Raw genomic sequence first — 18014 nt, forward strand, 5'->3', positions numbered from 1 at the left:
GACACATCCACAACGTCACAGGAAAGAATGAACCATGTTAGAAAAATACTTGAGGGGCTGGGGAGATGGCTCAGAGTTTAACAGTACTGGCTGCTCTTCCTGAGGACCTGGATAAAGTTCTCAAAACCTACATGGCAGCTCACACCTGTCTGTATTTATAGTTCTAGGGGAACCTATACCCTCACACAGACATGAATGCAGACAAAACACCATTGCAATAAAATAAAATAAAAATATTAAAAAAGAAAATACTCAAGCAAGAGAGGAATGTAAAAGCACAAAACACTATAAAATCAACAAAATGACAGGATTAACACTCTTCAGTTATTGGTGGTCTCAACTCCTTAGTCAAAAGACATAGATTAGTAGACTAAATTCAAGAACCAAAGATTCATTTATTTGTTGCCTCAAGGAAACACACCTCACTATGAAAGACAGATACTACAGATACTATGAAAATATGGAAAGATGTATTCCAAGAAAATGGAACTGTGGAAAAAAAAGTGTTATCCTAATACTTTAAAAAATAGGCTTCAAACAAAAACAGTCAGAAGAGATAAGGAATTTCATAGTGATTGAGGGAACAATTCATCAAAATTCACAATTCTAAACATTTCTGAAAACATGGTTATGACTATGCTCCATTTGATAAAACACATCTTAGTAGATGTAAACTCATATATTAATGCTAACAGGATAGTATTAGGTGAACTGGTACTCTACTCTCACCAACCGACAGAACATCCTGACAAAAAACAAACAGTGAAATATCAGAATAAAATAATATAATAAACCAAATGAATTTAACATACATCTATAGAACATTCCACTCAAACACTGCAGAATAAACATTTTTCTCAACACATTATGGAACCTTCTCTGAAACAGATCATATATTAGGACACAAGCAAGTTTTAACAACTATGGGGGAGCTTGTTATAATAGATGATAAAGAGATGACATGCAACAGATCTGGTATGAAAGTAGAATTTTTTGTGGGAAGGGAAGAGGAAAGGGGAAAGAAAGTAGAGGGTGCCCCATGACAGACAGATAGAGGGAGAGAGAGAATCCAGAAGAGACCAGAGTATGCAGGATGGCTGGTGGTTCTTTCATCCGGCTCCCTTGGGAATAGAGGCAGGTGATGACCTCAGAGGTTGCAGGTTGCTAGGCAACCTAGAAGCAGGCTGGTGGGAGCACAGAATATTCCTACATTCCTCCCATTTCCTTTAATTAAATAATGAGGAACTATGAAGGAAGGAAGGGGTGGTGAGTAGGGAATGAGGACTTTGGGTACTATAGAGCAGGTGATTGAAAGTTTTCTTGGGTATAGTAGTCTGGGGTGGCATCTGTAGTCTCTTAGTGTCTGCATGACTTCTGTTCAGGCCTTTCTGGCTTTCATAGTCTCTATCGAGAAGTCAGGTGTAATTCTGATAGGTTTGCCTTTTTAGGTGACGTGGCCTTTTTTTCTCTTACAGCTTTTACTATTCTTTCTTTCTTCTGCACATTTAGTGCTTTGATTATTATGTGGCAGAAGAATTTCTTTTCTGGTCCAACCTATTTGGAGTTCTGTAGGCTTCTTATATATTTACGGGCATTTCTTTCTTTGGGTTAGGGAAATTTACTTTCATTATTTTGTTGAAAATATTTTCTGGGCCTTGCAGGTGGGGGTCTTCTTTTTCTTCTATCCCTATGATTCTTAGGTTTGGTCTTTTCATCGTGTCCCAGATTTCTTGGATGTTCTGTGTCAGGAGCTTTTTAGATTTAACATTTTCTTTGACTGTTGTATCTATTTTTTCAGTCATATCTTCTACCCCTGATAGTCTTTCTTCCATCTCTTGAATTTTGTTGGTGATGCTTGTGTCTGTAGATCCTGTCCTCTTCTCTAGGGTTTCCATTTCCTGGATTGTCTCAGATTGTGTTTAGGTCTTCAATCCTTTTATTCATTTCCTTCTCATGTTTGATTGTAGTTTCCAGTCTCTCACTAATTTCTTTAAACATTTTGTTCAATTCTTTCACCTCTTTCTTTGTGTATTCCTGTTCTAGTTTCCAGGATTTATTTTCCTCCTTTAAGGCCTCTATCATTTTCATAACCTTAGATTTGAAATCTTTCTCTTGTGTGTCGGATGTGATAGTACCTCCTGGGCTTGTTCTGGTTTCTGGTGGTGTCCAATGGTCCTGGGAATTGTTGTTTGTGTTCTTAGGCTGACCTCTTCCCATTGCGATGTCTCTGGGGTTATCAGGTTTGGTGGTCTCTGATGGTCTGTGAGTATAGGGGTATGTATAGCCAATGGAGCTTTGGTCTGTACCCAAGTCACCACCTCTGGGTTCAGTCTTTGCTTACTTGATGTTTATGACTCAGGAGGGTCTGGATGCTGAGGAGCAGGCAGAAAGATATTTGGGCAGAGATCTGTGCTGAGCGGGCCTCTCAGGGTGGAGGACAATAGGACTTTGGTCTGCACCCATGTCCCCTCCTCTGGGTTCCTTCTCTGTTTGCTGTTTCTATCCTAGGAGGGTCTGGCTGCTGGGGAGCAGGCAGAAAGATAACCCAGCAGAGAACTCCTCCAGTGGCCTGTCAGCCTCCTGGGGTAGAAGGCAATGGGAATTTGGTCCAGCGCCCAAGTCCCTCCTTCTATTTTCGCTCTCTGCTTGCTAGCTGTTTCTACCCTAGGAGGGTCTGACTTCTGGAAAGCAGACAGAAAGATATCTGAGCAGGGAGCTACTCCAGTGGCCTGGCTAGCCACCTCTGGGCAAGGGACAATGGGACTTTGGACCCACGCCCAATTCACCTCCTCTGGCTCAGTCTCTGCTTGTTCCTCTGTTTCTGACTTAGGTGGGTCTGGCTGCTGGCAAGAAGGCAGAAAGATATCTGAGCACAGAACTACTCCAGTGGCCAGGCAGCCTCCTCCAGGCAGAGGACAATGGGATTTTGGTCAGGCACCTTATTCACCTCCTCTAGGTTCGTTCTCTGCTTGCTAGCTGTTTCTGACCTGGGGCCAGGGGCTGGCTGCTGGATAGCAGGTAAAAGGGTATTGGAGCAGAAAGCTGCCCTGGTGACCCTGCCAGATTGCTCAGGTGGAGGAGTGTGGACACGGATATTTTGTAGTCTCCAGGTCAGTTGGATACCCGGGGAGCACGAGTACTGAGTGCTTGCAGGGGAGTGGGTAAACTTAGGGAACTGCACATCCACTTGCACGGCCCCAGGTGGAGCAGAGGTCAGACCCACATGTGCTCCACACAGTGTGCATCCTCTCTTACCTGGGAAACACAAGCACTGGTGCTTTGTCGTTCTCAGTTTGTTCCTTAAGTCACTGTGCAGTCACTGCTGTCCCAGTGATCAGACACAGTGTAAGAGCAGTGCAGCCATCTGGGCTCACCCTCTCCCCAAAAGTACTTTATTGATACTAAAAAATTTGAAGTTGGTTTTCAATGCAAAAAATAAAAAATAAAAAGATGCCATAAATATACACTGGAGAAAAGATAGTCTCTTTAGCAAATGGTGCCTGGAAAACTGAATATACACATATAGAATAAAAGTAGATCCTCAGCTCCCACTCAGAAATCAACAACCCCATTTGGATCAAAGACCTGAACAGAAAATTTGAAACTCTGAATCTGGTAGAGGAAAAATGGAAAATATTTTAAGGTATAGGCATAGGCAAGGAATTACTAATTATGGACACAAGCAGCTTAGGAAATCACATTATCAGTCAACAAATGGAACTTTATGAAATTAAAAAGCTTCTGTAGAACAAGAGTGAAGAGACAGCCTCCAGAATAGGACTTAATCTTTGCCAGCTACAATATTGACAGTACTAATATCTGGAATATGTAAGCACTGAAGCGCAAACACTGAACAACAAGAAAATAATCCAATAATAATGGGTTCTTGAACCATTTGCAAAAGGTGATTACATATGGCCAATAAACACATTAAGAAATATTAAAAATATTCAGCATTACCAACCACCAGAGGAATGTGGATAAAAGCTACATTGAGAGTGTATGTAATTCTTCTCAAAATGTCAGTCATTTAAAAAAGCAACACATGATGTTGAGGATGTGGACAAGAGGAAAAACTACATACTGCAGATGTGAATGTGAGCTAGCCCAACCTTTATGGAACTAAGTAAGGAAGTTTCTCAGACATTTACTCAAAAGATTTGAAGTCAACATGTCACCTGCACATCAATGTTTATTGGAATGCTCTTCACAATAGCTATGTTATGGAGCAAACCTGGGTATACAAAAACAAATACGTAAACAAGAAAGATGTGTTATATACATATGAAGTGGATTTTTCAACCCCAAAGAAGTTATTTCCTTTAAGGAAAATGGATGCAACTGGAGATAATCATATTACATGAATTAAGTTGGGCTCAGAAAGACAAATATAGTTTTATACCATATATAGTTACATAAATATAATAACAATAAAAATAAATATAATAATATATAATAAGTAATAAATGATAAATATAGTTTTATACCATATATAGTTACATAAAGTCATGTGTTTATGTCTTACATAACAGTAACAGTGAAATTAGAGGTACAAAATGGGTGGGACGAGGAAAATATGGAGTGATAGGGTGAGGGGACTATACTCAGCATACAGTATAAACCTAAGTAATTTTTTAAATAAAAAAAAGAAAACTAAAAGTTTTTTCTCAATATTTTATTCAAGTTTTATTTTAAGTAATGTTAATTACAGCATTTGAAAGGGAGGAGCTAATTCCACACAAAATGGAAGACTCTATAATGTACCCATTAAACTGCTAAGAAGTAAGAGTGGTGAGTCTACAACAGAAGTCAGTTTAGATCCCTAGTGTTGTCAGAGTGTGACCTCAATCACCTGCCCAGCTCAGGGCTGGAAAAACCAGAAGCTATTTCATACTCTGGTGCAACGGCAAAAGGGGGGGGGGAAATAAGAGGGGAAGGGCTGAAAAATAGAAGAAAGAAAGAAAGAAAGAAAGAAAGAAAGAAAGAAAAGAAAACCACACCACAACACAGAGAAGCATTAAGTCCTGAATGGCTTCCTCCATCGTGCCCACCCACTCTGCCCTAAAATGGCACAGAAGAAACAGCCAACCACACCCTGACAACTACTTTTGGTGTAAACCAGGTAACTGATGGGCTAGGATGGGAACAGGGCATCATGATCTGCTAAAGTGTCCTTGTCACAGAGGTGTGCGCATGCTTCCCGGCAGTTAGGATTGGGACACCAGGGTCACTCAGGAAATCACAATTTCATCTGGAGAGTGGACACAAATTTACAAAGGGCTCGCACGTTCCCAGCTTCCACTTGCAGCCTGGCATCTCTAGAGGGGCTCCTCCCCAACCCATGCCTACAGCCAAAGGGAGCCTTTCTGGAATGGAGTTTCTGCTGTACCTCTGAAGTGGTAAACACTTTAAAGCCGAGTCATCCTTAGCATGGAGGTCTAACGTGGTGTTTATCAGATCTCGCATCCCCAATATACAACATTAAAAGGTACACTAAATTCTGAAGGTAGCAATGCTGCAAAATAGTTTAAAATTAACGATTGTACAATATTCATTTATGCTTGAAATTCCAGTCCTAGACCAAGCTTGTGGCCACCTGCGTTGACGTTCTTGCCATCCAGCAGAGGTGACAGTGTCGGTTTGATACCTGGCTTCAGGGTCTGAGTGTACCCTAAGCCAATCAGGCTAGAGTTGTTCACTTTGGCCGAAAAGCAGGCATCAGGGTCGACTTCATACTTGGCTGCTATTCTAAAGCGAGTGTTACTGTTTCCTGCTGTCCAGGCGAGATTGACAGCAGTCTCCAACTTCTTGTTCACCTTCCGGTAAATGGGGCCACCAAACTCTGTCCCGTCGTTCACATTAGTATGAAGCTGGAATTCGTCCATCTTGTAGCCAACTGCGAAGTTGCTCTGGGTCACTCCGGACTTGGAAGTCTCAGAATTCATCTGGTAGCCAGCCAGCCAGCCCTCATAGCCAAGCACCAGAGCACCCCGGATTGAGGGCACAGCGATGTCAAAGTCCACGTCACAGCCTAGGTTGATATGCTCCCTCTTATACCCTGTCTTGATTTTAGCATTCTTTTTCCCAGTGTTAGGCGAGAAGGACGAGTCAAAGGTCAGCTTCAGTCCGCGCGCAAGCTGGTCTTCCACGGTGATCTCGGTGCCAGGGTGTTGTCTGTGTTCCACTTCTCCGTAAACGTTAGTCCGTACTCAGTCCACCTGTGCTTGGTTTCCAGGCTGCCAATCACTTTGGTCGTCTCTGTGTTGGCAGAGCCCGAGCTGGTAAATTCCAATCCATTCTCGGACTTCATTTTCAAATCAAGTTTTATTAAGCCAAAGCCGTAGCCCTTGGTAAAGACATCCCTGGCGGACTGGCCGAGATCAGCATATATGGGAGGCACAGCCATTTTCTCAGAGGCGGTGAAGGCGGGGGGGGGGGGGGGGGGCAGGGGGCGGGAGGGGGCGGCTAGGATCCTGGGATCCCCAGATAAAGATTTTTTTCTTTTAAGGAGTCAGGTGAGAACAACAGCTGGTTTGCCAGTATCTGAGATAGAAACAGTACAATCAATCCCTTGGTGAATCCATGGCTTATCTCCAGAGAATGGCCCTTCCTTAAAATGAGCTACCTGTTTATTTCCTAATCAAGGAGCACTTGTCTGAAATGCTGAAATCACCTTGGATATAGTTTCCCCACACTGTACTTGCTAGCATCTTTGTTCTCATTTTCTAAGGTTCTGAACACTTTGAGTGGTTCATAAATTGTATAATCACCCCAAGGGTATTTCTGTAAATTAGTGTGCAGCCCTTGTCATGACAGTGGTCCTACACGGTAAGTAAAAGGGAAGGAGGACTCCCTTGGGTCAGGTAGAAGAAACAAAGCAGGCTCTCCTTCTTTTGCCTTCCCTTGAAAGATGCTTTAACACCCAACTAGGGCTTGTCAGAAGGCACCAGAGTGGTGAAGAGGGGACAATGAATAAGAACCCCATATGGACACTTACAAAGGTGAGTCCCTGAGATAGAGAAATAGCATATTGCTTTCATGGTGAAGGAGAAGCAGTATTATTTGCAGAGCTGTGTGAGTCTCTGTGGCCATGTCTTTATGCATTTGCAGCCATCTCTATGTCCACTGCTATTGATCTGTGGATGGTCATTTGAGCTGTTTTCAGATTGTGGTTGTTAATAAAGCCAATAAGAAATATCATATACAAGTCTTTATGTGGGTATATATTTTTAGTTCTCTTGAGTAAGTGATAAAAGGATTCCTGGCCATATCATAAGTGTGATTTTTGACTTTATTAGATTAATGGTTTTCCAGTATGGCCACATCAGCCTACCTTTCTAGCAGCTTTTTATTTCATCCAAATACTCTTTCAACCATCTTATACCTTCCAACTTTTATTCCTCTTTTTCAAATTTGATTTACCTGCATGTCTATGGACATTTTGGAATTGGTTTTCTTATTTATTTTTTATACTTTATATAGTCCAGATTTAGAGATTGAATTTATATATATAGAGAACGTGAAGAGAATGGGCATTTTAGTAGTGGGTCTTCCAATCTGTGCTCATGTTCCATTTCTCCATTTATTTAAGTCTTCTTTAAATTTTCTTCTTGACAATTTTTAGAGTTTTTTTTAACTTTTATTGATTCTTTGTGAATCATGCACCCTAATCCCACTAATCTCTCCATCCCTTCATATGCACCCTTGCAACTTTCTTTCCCAAATAAAATTTTAAATCATGGAAGCTGTAGTTTGTCCCACAGTATACATTTTTGTCCACACATTGTTAGTTGCAAATGTTCACTACAGTGAGTCATTGGTGTAGTTCATATATAGGGTAGAGCTGGCCCCGGTGGCTTGGGCACAGGTAAGCCAAGCCCAAGGGCATGAGAACAGGAGACCTAGCTCTGCCCTTTGCCTGCTGCAGCATTGAGTGAGCTATCTAGGGCAGTGCTGAAGAGCTCTCCCTGCAGGTGTGACTGTGGAAGAGATGGCCAGATCACCTACCAACATGATCCATGGCTATAAGTTGACAATTTTTAGTTTTTAAGTATAAAAGTTTTACATTTTTAAGTGCTTCTCTGGGTAAATCATATTTTGGGGACACCATTGTAAGTGATAAGTAATTTTTCTTTCCTCTTTTTTGTGGTGAATATGTTTTTGTTTATTTTGTTTATTTGTTTGTTTGTTTGGTGTGTGTGTGTGTGTGTGTGTGTGTGTGTGTGTGTGTGTGTGTGTGTACAGAGGCCAGAAATCACTCTCCACTCTATTTTTGTGTGGATGAGTCTCTCACTGAGCCTGGAATTTGTTGATTCAGTTAGACCAGCTGTCAGCAAGCCCCAGGATCCTTAGTTTCCACTTGTTCAGCACTAGGATTACATGCAAATGTCCTTGTATGGTGGAGCATCTTTCACATATATGCCCAGGAGTGAAATAGCTGGGTCTTGAGGTAGCACTATTTCCAACTTTCTCGGAAAGCACCAGATTGATTTCCCAAGTGGTTGTACAAGCTTGCACTCCCACCAGCAATGAAGGAGTGTTCCCCTTTCTCTACATCCTCGACAACATGTGCTGTCACTTGAGATTCTTATCTTCACCATTCTGTCAGGTGTAAGATGGAATCTGAGTAATTTTGATTTGTATTTCCCTGATGATTAAGGATGTTGAGCATTTCTTTAGTGTTTCTCAGGCACTTGATATTTCTCTCTTGTTTAATTGGGTTATATGTTTACCTCTGAACCCCATTTCTTAATTGGGTTATTTGGTTTGGTGCTGTTTAATTTCCTGATTTCTATATATATATTTTGGATATTAGGCCTCTGTTGGATGTAGGGTTCGTGAAGATCTTCTCCCAGTCTGTTGGCTGTCGTTTTGTTCTGTTCTCCTTTGCCTTACAGAATCTTCTCAGTTTCATGATGTCCCATTTATTAATTGTTCATCTTAGAGACTGAGCTATTGGTGTTCTGTTCAGGAACTTGTCTTCTGTACCAACGAGTTCAAGGCTCTTCCCCACTTTTTCTTCCAACATATTTAGTGTGTCTGGTTTTATGTTGAGGTCTTTAATCCACTTGGACTTTAGTTTTGTGCAGGGTGATGAAAATGGATCTATTTGCATTTTTCTACACCTAGAAATCCAGTTAGACCAGCACTATTGGTTGAAGATGCTATCTCCTTTTTTCTCCATTGTATGGTTTTGGCTTCACTGTCCGAAATCTGGTGTCCATAGGTATGTGGATTTATTTCTGGGTCTTCAATTTGATTCCATTGATGCACATGTCTGTTTCTATGCCAGTACCATGCTGTTTCTATTACGGTTGCTCTAGAGTACAGCTTGAGATCCGGGATGAAGATTCTTCTGGAAGATCTTTGATTTACAGGATAGTTTTAGCTATTTGGGGTTTTATGTTTTTCTATATGAAGTCGAGAGTTGAGCTCTCAAGGTATGTAAAGAATTATGTAGATATTTTGATAGGGATTGCATTGAATCTGTAGCCCGCTTTTGATAATTTTTTTTTTACTACTTTGATCCTTCCAATCCACGAGTATGGGAGATCTTTCCATCTTCTGATATCTTCTTCAATTTCTTTACTCAGAAACTTGAAGTTCACTTGCTTAGTTAAAGTTACACCAAGATATATATAGTGGCTATTGTGAAGGGTGTAGTTTCACTAATTTTTTTTCTCAGCCCATTTGTCATTTGTATATGAGAGGGCTGCTGATTTTTTAAAAAAATTAATCTTATATCCAGCCACATTGTTGAAGGTGTTTATCAGCTGTTGGAGCTCTCTGGTGGAATTTGGGGGGACAATTATGTATAATATCATATCATCTACAAATAGCCATACTTTGACTTCTTCCTTTCCAACGTGGATCCCCTTGATCTCATTTTGTTGTCTTATTGCTCTAGCTAGAACTTCAAGTACTATAATGAAAATATATGGAGTGAGTTGGCAGCCTTGTCTAGTCCCTGATTTTAGTGGAATTTCATTGAGTCCTCTCTCCATTAAGTTTGATGTTGGCTATCAGCTTGCTGTATAAAGCATTTATTATGTTTAGATATGTGCCTTGTATACCTGATATCTCCAAGACTTTAAACATGAATGGGCATTCGATTTTGTCAAATGCTTTTTCAGCATCTAAGGAGACGATCAAGTGGGTTTTCTCCCAATTGTCCTTATGGTGCATTATATTGATGGATTTCCATATGTTGAATCATCCCTGCATGCCTAGGATGAAGCCTACTTACTAGGCCATGGTGAATGATATTTTTATGTGTTCTTGGGTTCGGTTTGTGAGTGTTTTATTGAATATTTTTGCACCAATGTTCATAAGAGAGATTGGTCTGAAATTCTCTTTCTTTAGTGGGTCTTTGTGTGGTTTAGGTATCACGGTGACTGTGGCATCATACAATGAGTTTGGTAATGATCCTTCTGTTTCTATTTTGTGGAATAGTTTGAAGAGAGCTAGTACTAGCTCTTCTTTGAAGGTCTGGTAGAATTCTTTGCTGAATCCATATGTCCCTTGGCTCTTTTTGGTTGGGAAACTTTTTATGACTGCTTCTATTTCCATAGGAGATATAGGACTGTTGATTTTGTTTACCTGATCTTGATTCAATTTTGGTAAGTGGAATCTATACAGAAAATTGTCCATTTCACTTACATTTAAAATTTTTGAGGAACATGGGTTCTTGAACTTAGACCTAATGATTCTTTGGATTTATCATCTGTTGTTATGTCTCCCTTTTCATTTCTGATTTTGTTGATTTGTATACTGTTTCTCTGCCTTTTAGTTAGTTTGGTTAAGGGTTTGTCTATCTTGTTGATTTTCTGAAAGAACCAGCTCCTGGTTTCATTGATTCTTTGAATTGTTCTCTTTGTTTCTAATTTATTGATTTCAGCCCTGAGTTTGATTATTTCCAGCCATCTATTCCTCTTGGGTGTTTCTGCTTCTTTTTGTTCTAGAGCTTCCAGGTGTGTCATTAAGTTGCTTGTATGAGACGTTTACAATCTCTTTATAAAGACACTTAGTGATATGAACTTTCCTCTTAGCACTGCTTTCAAAGTGGCCCATAAATTTGGGTATGTTGTACCTTTATTTTTGTTGAATTTTAGCAAGTCCATAGTTTCGTTATTTCTTCCCTGACCCAGTTGTTATTGAGTAGATAGTTGTTCAGTTTCCATGTGTGCATAGGATTTATGTTATCTTTGTTGTTGTTGAAATCCAGCTTTAGTTTATGGTGGTTTGGTAGGATATACGGTATTATTTCAATCTTCTTGTATCTGTTAAGGCTTGCTTGTGACCTAGCATATGGTCAGTTTTGGAGAAGGATCAGTGAGATGCTGAGAAGTAGATATAATCTTCTGTATTTAGGTGAAAAGTTATGTGGATATCTCTTAGGTCCATTTGATTCATGAGGTCTCTTAGTGTCATTGTTTCTTGGTTTAGCTTCTGTTTCATTGAGCTATCCTTAGGAGAGAGGGGGGTGTTGAAGTCTCCCACTATTAATATGTGGTGATTGGTGTGTGGTCTAAGCTTTATTAATGTTTCTTTTACAAATGTGGATGCCCTTGTATTTGGATCAAAGATGTTCAGAATTGTGATGTCATCTTGGTTGAATTTTCCTTTGATGCGTATCAATTGTTCTTTCTCATCTCTTTTGATTAATTCTGGTTGAAAGTCTATTTTATTAGATATTGGAATGGCTGCTCCTGCTTGCTTCTTGTGTATTTGCTTGGAAGACCTTCTTCCAGCCATTTACTCTCAGGTAATGTCTATCTTTGTGACAGAGGTGTGTTTGCTTTATGGAGAAGAATGTTGTGTCCTGTTTTTGCATCCATTCTGGTAGTCTGTGTCTTTTTATTGGAGAGTTGAGAGATTAATGACCAGTGACTGTTAGGTCCTTTGATTTTGATGTTGGTTGTGGTAGTGTGTGTGCTTGTCTAATTTTGTTTTGCAAAAGTGGAGTTATATATTTCCTGTGTTTAACTGGGTATAGATAGCATCATTGGGTGGGAGTTTTCCTTCTAGAATCTTCTGTAAGGCTGCATTTGTGGAAAGGCAGTGTTTAAATTTGTTTTTGCTGTGGAATACCTTGTTTTCTCCCTCTATGGTTATTTAAAGTTTTGCTTGGTATTGCAATCTGAACTAGTATCTGTGGTCTCTTAGAGTTTGTAAGACATTTGCCCAGGCTCTTGTAGCTTTTAATGTCTCTGTTGAAAAGTTGGGTGTGATTCTGACAGATTTTTCATTGTATGTTACTTGGCCCATTCCCTTGCTGCTTTTAATATGTTTTCTTTGTTCTGTATATTTTGTGTTTTGATTATTATGTGGCAGGAGGATTTTCCTTTCTGGTCTACTCTATTTGGTGTTCTGTAGGCCTCTTTTATGTTTGTGAGCATCTCTCTTTTTTTTTTCTTTCAAAGATTTATTTGTTTGTTTGTTTGTTTATTATGTATACAGTGTTCTGCCTGCATTCATATCTGCAGGCCAGAAGAGGGCACCAGATCTCATTATAGATGGTTGTAAGCCACCATGTGGTTTCTGGGAATTGAACTCAGGACATCTGGAAGAACAGACAGTGCTCTTAACTGCTAAGCCACCTCTCCAGCTGGCATTTCTTCTTTAAATTAGGGAAATTTTCTTCTATGATTTTTGTTGTTAATATTTACTGGCCTGGGTGGTGGTGGTGCACGCCTTTAATCCCAGTACTCAGGAGGCAGAGGCAGGTGTATCTCTGTGAGTTCAAAATCAGACTGGTCAACAGGGTGAGTTCCAGGACAGCCAGGGCTACACAGAGAAACCCTGTCTCAAAAAACTAAAGTAGAAGAAGGAAGAGAAGAAAGAGGAGGAGGAGGAGGAGGAGGAGGAGAAGGGAGAGGAGGAGGAGGAAGAGAAATGCCATGGGCCATCTCAGTTTGGTATCTATCCTTGGGTTGGGAGTTCTGTAAGTGTCAGTGGACAAAGATAGGCGAGTGACACAACAGAAAACAAATGCAAAGGTGCTGTTTGATTCTGAGTGTATTTTGGAGAACAGCAAGCCAGGTTTATATACACATTTTAAAATGGGGGCATTCACACATGGTTACATTATCTTCCCCACAACACTGGTGATGCTAACATGTCTAAAATTCATCTCCTTTTGCAAACTTAAATGGATTCTTATAAGCTACAGAAAATTTACCTCTCACTTCAAATGGAATCCAGATAAGTACTGCCAACCAACAGTTTACGTCTCCCACCTATCGCCTATTTTGGTAGTTGGGATTCCACACCCTTTCACTGGATTTGGGACTTCCTTCCCTAACTAACTAATTGCCATCTTTCCCACACCCAACACTGGCTGATTAAATGAGTTCTCCCCTTCTTAGTTGGTCTAAACACTTTCCTTTGTCTGAGAAACTGTTGATATCTCTTTGGTTCACTGGGAATCAGAGGTACTCAAGCCTGTTCTGTATGACAGCGGCTGGTCTTCCACTGTGGTCTCATTCTTTTATCATAGTTGTTGATCCAAGGTCACTTATATTTATATTATATTTTTGGAAATTACACACACATATATACATAGACACACACATACACACACACACACACACACACACACACACACACACAGAGAGAGAGAGAGAGAGAGAGAGAGAGAGAGAGAGAGAGAGAAAGAGAGGTGGGAGGGAAAGAGGGCATGAATTTTAATGATATCCCTTACATTGACCTTTGCATATATACGTGTGTGTATCTCTCTCTCTCTCTCTCTCTCTCTCTCTCTCTCTCTCTCTCTCTCTCTCTGTGTGTGTGTGTGTGTGTGTGTGTGTCTATCACTGGAATTCTTTCCTACATCTCCTCCTTTTCTTTTTTATTATTTACTGATTGTAACAAAAGGTGCATACATGAGCAGGGTTGTAAAGTTATCTACTAGAGGGTAGGCAACATACCAGTGAATTCACTGCTGAAAAAAATCAATATTTTCAACCAGTAAGCATTATTGCCAATAGCTCCTTATCTAAAAGTGAGGCCTTGTGAGCCATTTGCCCATGTGAACTATAATTTTGATGGGGTAAATGCTCTATCTTCATAAGTGCAATTGTCTACTCATACCTATAAGACAGAGTTACATATAATTTAATTGATTTTTCTAGGTCTCACATTGTTTTCAGCATTCTCTTCCATTAATTTTCTCTGAGACTTGATTTGAGGTGATATTCATGACTCATTTAGGACTGAGCACCCAACATTCACTTATTCTCAGAACATTCACCAGTTATAAAGCATTAACTGCTTCCCACAGCTGAAAGAAGCTTCACCTGAGAAAAGTTGATAACAGCACTAACACATGGACAGAAACAGAAATATTTAGGAGACAGTCGACATTGTGTCTGTTCCAGTTTGCCTTCTGTTGCTACAATAAAGACCAGACCAAAAGCAACTTGGGAGGAAAGGGCTGGGCCCTCCCACAGTTATCATTAGGCAAAGAAATATTACCTATAGATGTCTACAAGCCACTATGATAGAACCATATTTTTAGTTTAGGCTCCCTTTTCTCAGATGACTCTAGCTTGTGTCAAGCTGAAAAAACAAATGAACAAACAAAACAACAAAAAACTAATGAGGATAATTATCCCCTTGTCAAATTGACACAAATATATGATTATTAAACAATAATATTTCTTCTTGTTTATCCTTAAGACAATTCTGTTAATACAATAATATAAACCATAATGTAAATTAAAAGTCATGTAATAAAATAGAAAAATCTTAAAAAGTTTAGACTCTTTAAAATATTCACCATCCCTGTTGTTAAGAGTACTGGCTCTTAACTTGTTTCTGTTTCCAGCACTGACAAGGCAGCTTACAATCTTTACTAATTACAGTCCCTGAGTATTAATACCATCTTCTGACCTCCATGGGGTCACCCGTGGCCATCTTATTAACAAACTAAACTGTAACTGAAGCTTCCTGGTTTCTCAAGAGAAAGGTTCTCAACCTTTAATAGATTCATGGTCCCAGAAATTTAAGTAGATTTTTACATATGCACACATTACATAGTTTGGCATTTTAGAATTCTGGATTTGAAGTTTATATGTTTTCTAATTTTCACTTTAATTTGTTCAATGCACTATTTCAAATATGTTATCTTAAGTGTCCTTTCTTGAATGCATGGTATTAAACTATACACATTAGTGTTTACAAATTTAGAAGAAATATTTTTTATTTTTTTTTATTAATTTATTCATGTTACATCTCAGTTGTTAGCCCATCCCTTGTATCCTCCCATTCCTCTCTTCCTCCCACTTTCCCCCTACTCCCCTCCCCTATGTCTGTGACTGAGGGGGACCTCCTCCCCCTGTATATGCTCATAGGGTATTGAGTCTCTTCTTGGTGACCTATTATCCTTCCTCTGAGTGCCACCAGGCCTCCCCATCCAAGGGACAGGTTCAAATATGGGGCACTGGAGTTTGTGTGAAAGTCAGATCTCCTTGTCCACTCAACAGTGGAGAATGTCCTGTCCATCAGCTAGTCTGGGTAGGGGTTCGAGGTTTATTGCCTATATTTTCCTTGGCTGTTGCCATAGTTTGCGGAGGACCCCAGGGCCCAGACTCGCCTGTAGTTTTCCAGGACCCGCTGGATCCTTCTATTTCCTCATTCTCCCAGGCTTCTCATACCTAAAGTCTCAATAGGATGTCCTCCCCTTTTACCCACTTTCCTGGTAGGTACAGCTTTTCATGGGGACGTACACCTTGGACTAGTGTCTCGATATAAGTGAGTATATACCATTTAGCTCTTTTTGCTTCTGTGTGAACTCACTCATTATGACAATTTCTAAACAGAGAATTCTCAACAGAGGAATGTCAAATGGCTGAGAAACACTTAAAGAAATGCTTGACTTCCTTAGTCATCAGAGAAATGCAAATCAAAACGACACTGAGATTCCATCTTACACCCATCAGAATGGCTAAGATCAAAAACTGAAGAGACACCACATGCTGTTGAGGGTGTGGAGAAAGAGGAACACTCCTTCATTGCTGGTGGGAATGCAAACTAGTACAACCACTTTGGAAAGCTATCTGGCGCTTTCTCAGAAAAATGGGAATAGGGCTTCCTCAAGACCCAGATATTTCACTCCTTGGAATATACCCAGAAGATGCACTACCACACAACAGGGACATATGCTCAACCATGTTCATAGCTGCCTTATTCATGATAGCCAGAACATGGAAACAGCCTAAGTGTCCCTCTGTAGAAGAATGGATAAAGAAACTGTGGTACATCTACACTATGGAATACTACTCAGCTATTAGAAGAAATCTTTTGTTGAAAATCAAACAAGTGAAATGTTTGGAAGAAGATTCAAACAAGCTTTGGGAAGAAAAGTCTATAATAAATCTAGAGAAATCTGTAACAAGAATATTGAAGTGCTCTGCAATATCTCCTGAATCTCACCTGGGAAATGTTTTAAGGACTTTCTGACTCCTTGTTGTATGTTTAGCTTTAGTCTTTCATGGAAACTGAGTCCGATTTGTGTAGGTCTCTTGTCCTTAGTCCAGTGAGGAAAACAACAGCAGCAGTAACAACAAAAGCAATCTAATAGCTGTTTTCTGCAGTAGCTAAACAGCTTGCAAGTATTAAAGATAGACTTTTAGTCTTCTTTTGCTATATCATTATTATCAGTTATTGTCTTTGTTGTATTTATATTACACAAGTCAATGTGATCAACTGCGCTGCATAGCAAAGTGGTGATGTTATAATTGTAATCAAAATACATAAATGAGTAAATAACCTGGAAAGGAATGTCTAAAAAGTATATGCTGTCATCACACTATAAGAGAAGCATCCTTGTTTTTTAATATATGTAACTATTGTGAGAAACATTTCATCATTTCCTTCAATATTGATTTTTCATTTCTCTATAATTTATAACCAATTTAGCTCTACTCATTTTGAATTTATGGTTATTGCTTCACTGGTTTAAACTCATACAAATGTAAATATCACGTTAGGTTTCAGCTAATGTTGTTGTTATGTAAGTTATATTTGGATATGCAGAAATACTTGCTTTTTTGGATTTAATAGTATTGACTTGGTGCATCATTTTTCATTATTGCAACAATTTATGATTTACAATTTTAAATATAATAAAAATGCACAATAAGTCTATACATGTTATGAAGCATAAAAATAAAACTAGTACTTTAGACCTTTTCATATTACTGCTTTTAATTCCTTGGCTAAAATTATTCTAACATTCACTCAATGTCTTCTTAAAATTTTTATCAAATATATATGCACTAAGAATAGTTTTCCTTTTTTGAAATATCACTTGATAAATATATTTCTTTAATTTTGCACAAAATCTACTAAGTATACTATTTTAACTTCCAATAATAAATTTATACAGAGTTGTAGTTAAACAAAAATTTCATGTTATTAAAATATAGTTTACTAATCATTTTCTTGTTGATATAAATTTAGCTTTCTAGATTTTTTTCTATGTCAAATAGTACTATCATGCACATTATGTTATCTATGGATATTCTTCTTTACAGTATAATGATCTATGCATTGTTCTAGTATATCATAAAAGTTATATGAATGTAACCATCATTTTCTTTCCTCTAATGAGAGATAAGTATTATCTTCATAATGTCATTTCAATTTTAATAAAATGGCTTTTGTTGTTTTAATATTTTTGTCCATCAGTTTACTATTTTATATATTGTTCATATATGGTTATATATGTATATATTGTCTTACTCATTGTTTTAATGCTATGAATAGACACCATGACCAAGGTGACTCTTATAAAGGAAAGCACTTAATGGAGTGATTGCTTACAGTGAGGCTTACTCCATTGGCACCAAGGCTGGGAACATGACCAAGGGCAAAAGGTACAATGCTGGAGAACTGAGACAATTATATCTCGATCCTAAGGGCCACAGAGAGAAGCTGAACCTGGTGTGGGCTTTTTTAAATCTCAAACCACACATCACCATCAAGGCTACACCTACTCCACAAAAGGGTAT

General features: G+C 39.0%; 1 pseudogene across 1 annotated transcript; it reads right to left on the bottom strand.

Annotated features, from left to right (window-relative positions):
- Positions 1–4950: 4950 nt before the first annotated feature.
- On the bottom strand, positions 4951–6428 carry LOC311602625 (non-selective voltage-gated ion channel VDAC1-like; annotated as a pseudogene). Its single transcript has one exon. The product of its transcript is annotated as a non-selective voltage-gated ion channel VDAC1-like (transcript).
- Between the last annotated feature and the right edge of the window lie 11586 nt (positions 6429–18014).

The sequence above is a fragment of the Acomys minous genome, assembly GCF_964271855.1.
Source record: "Acomys minous genome assembly, chromosome: 7".
Taxonomy (NCBI): Eukaryota; Metazoa; Chordata; class Mammalia; order Rodentia; family Muridae; genus Acomys; species Acomys minous.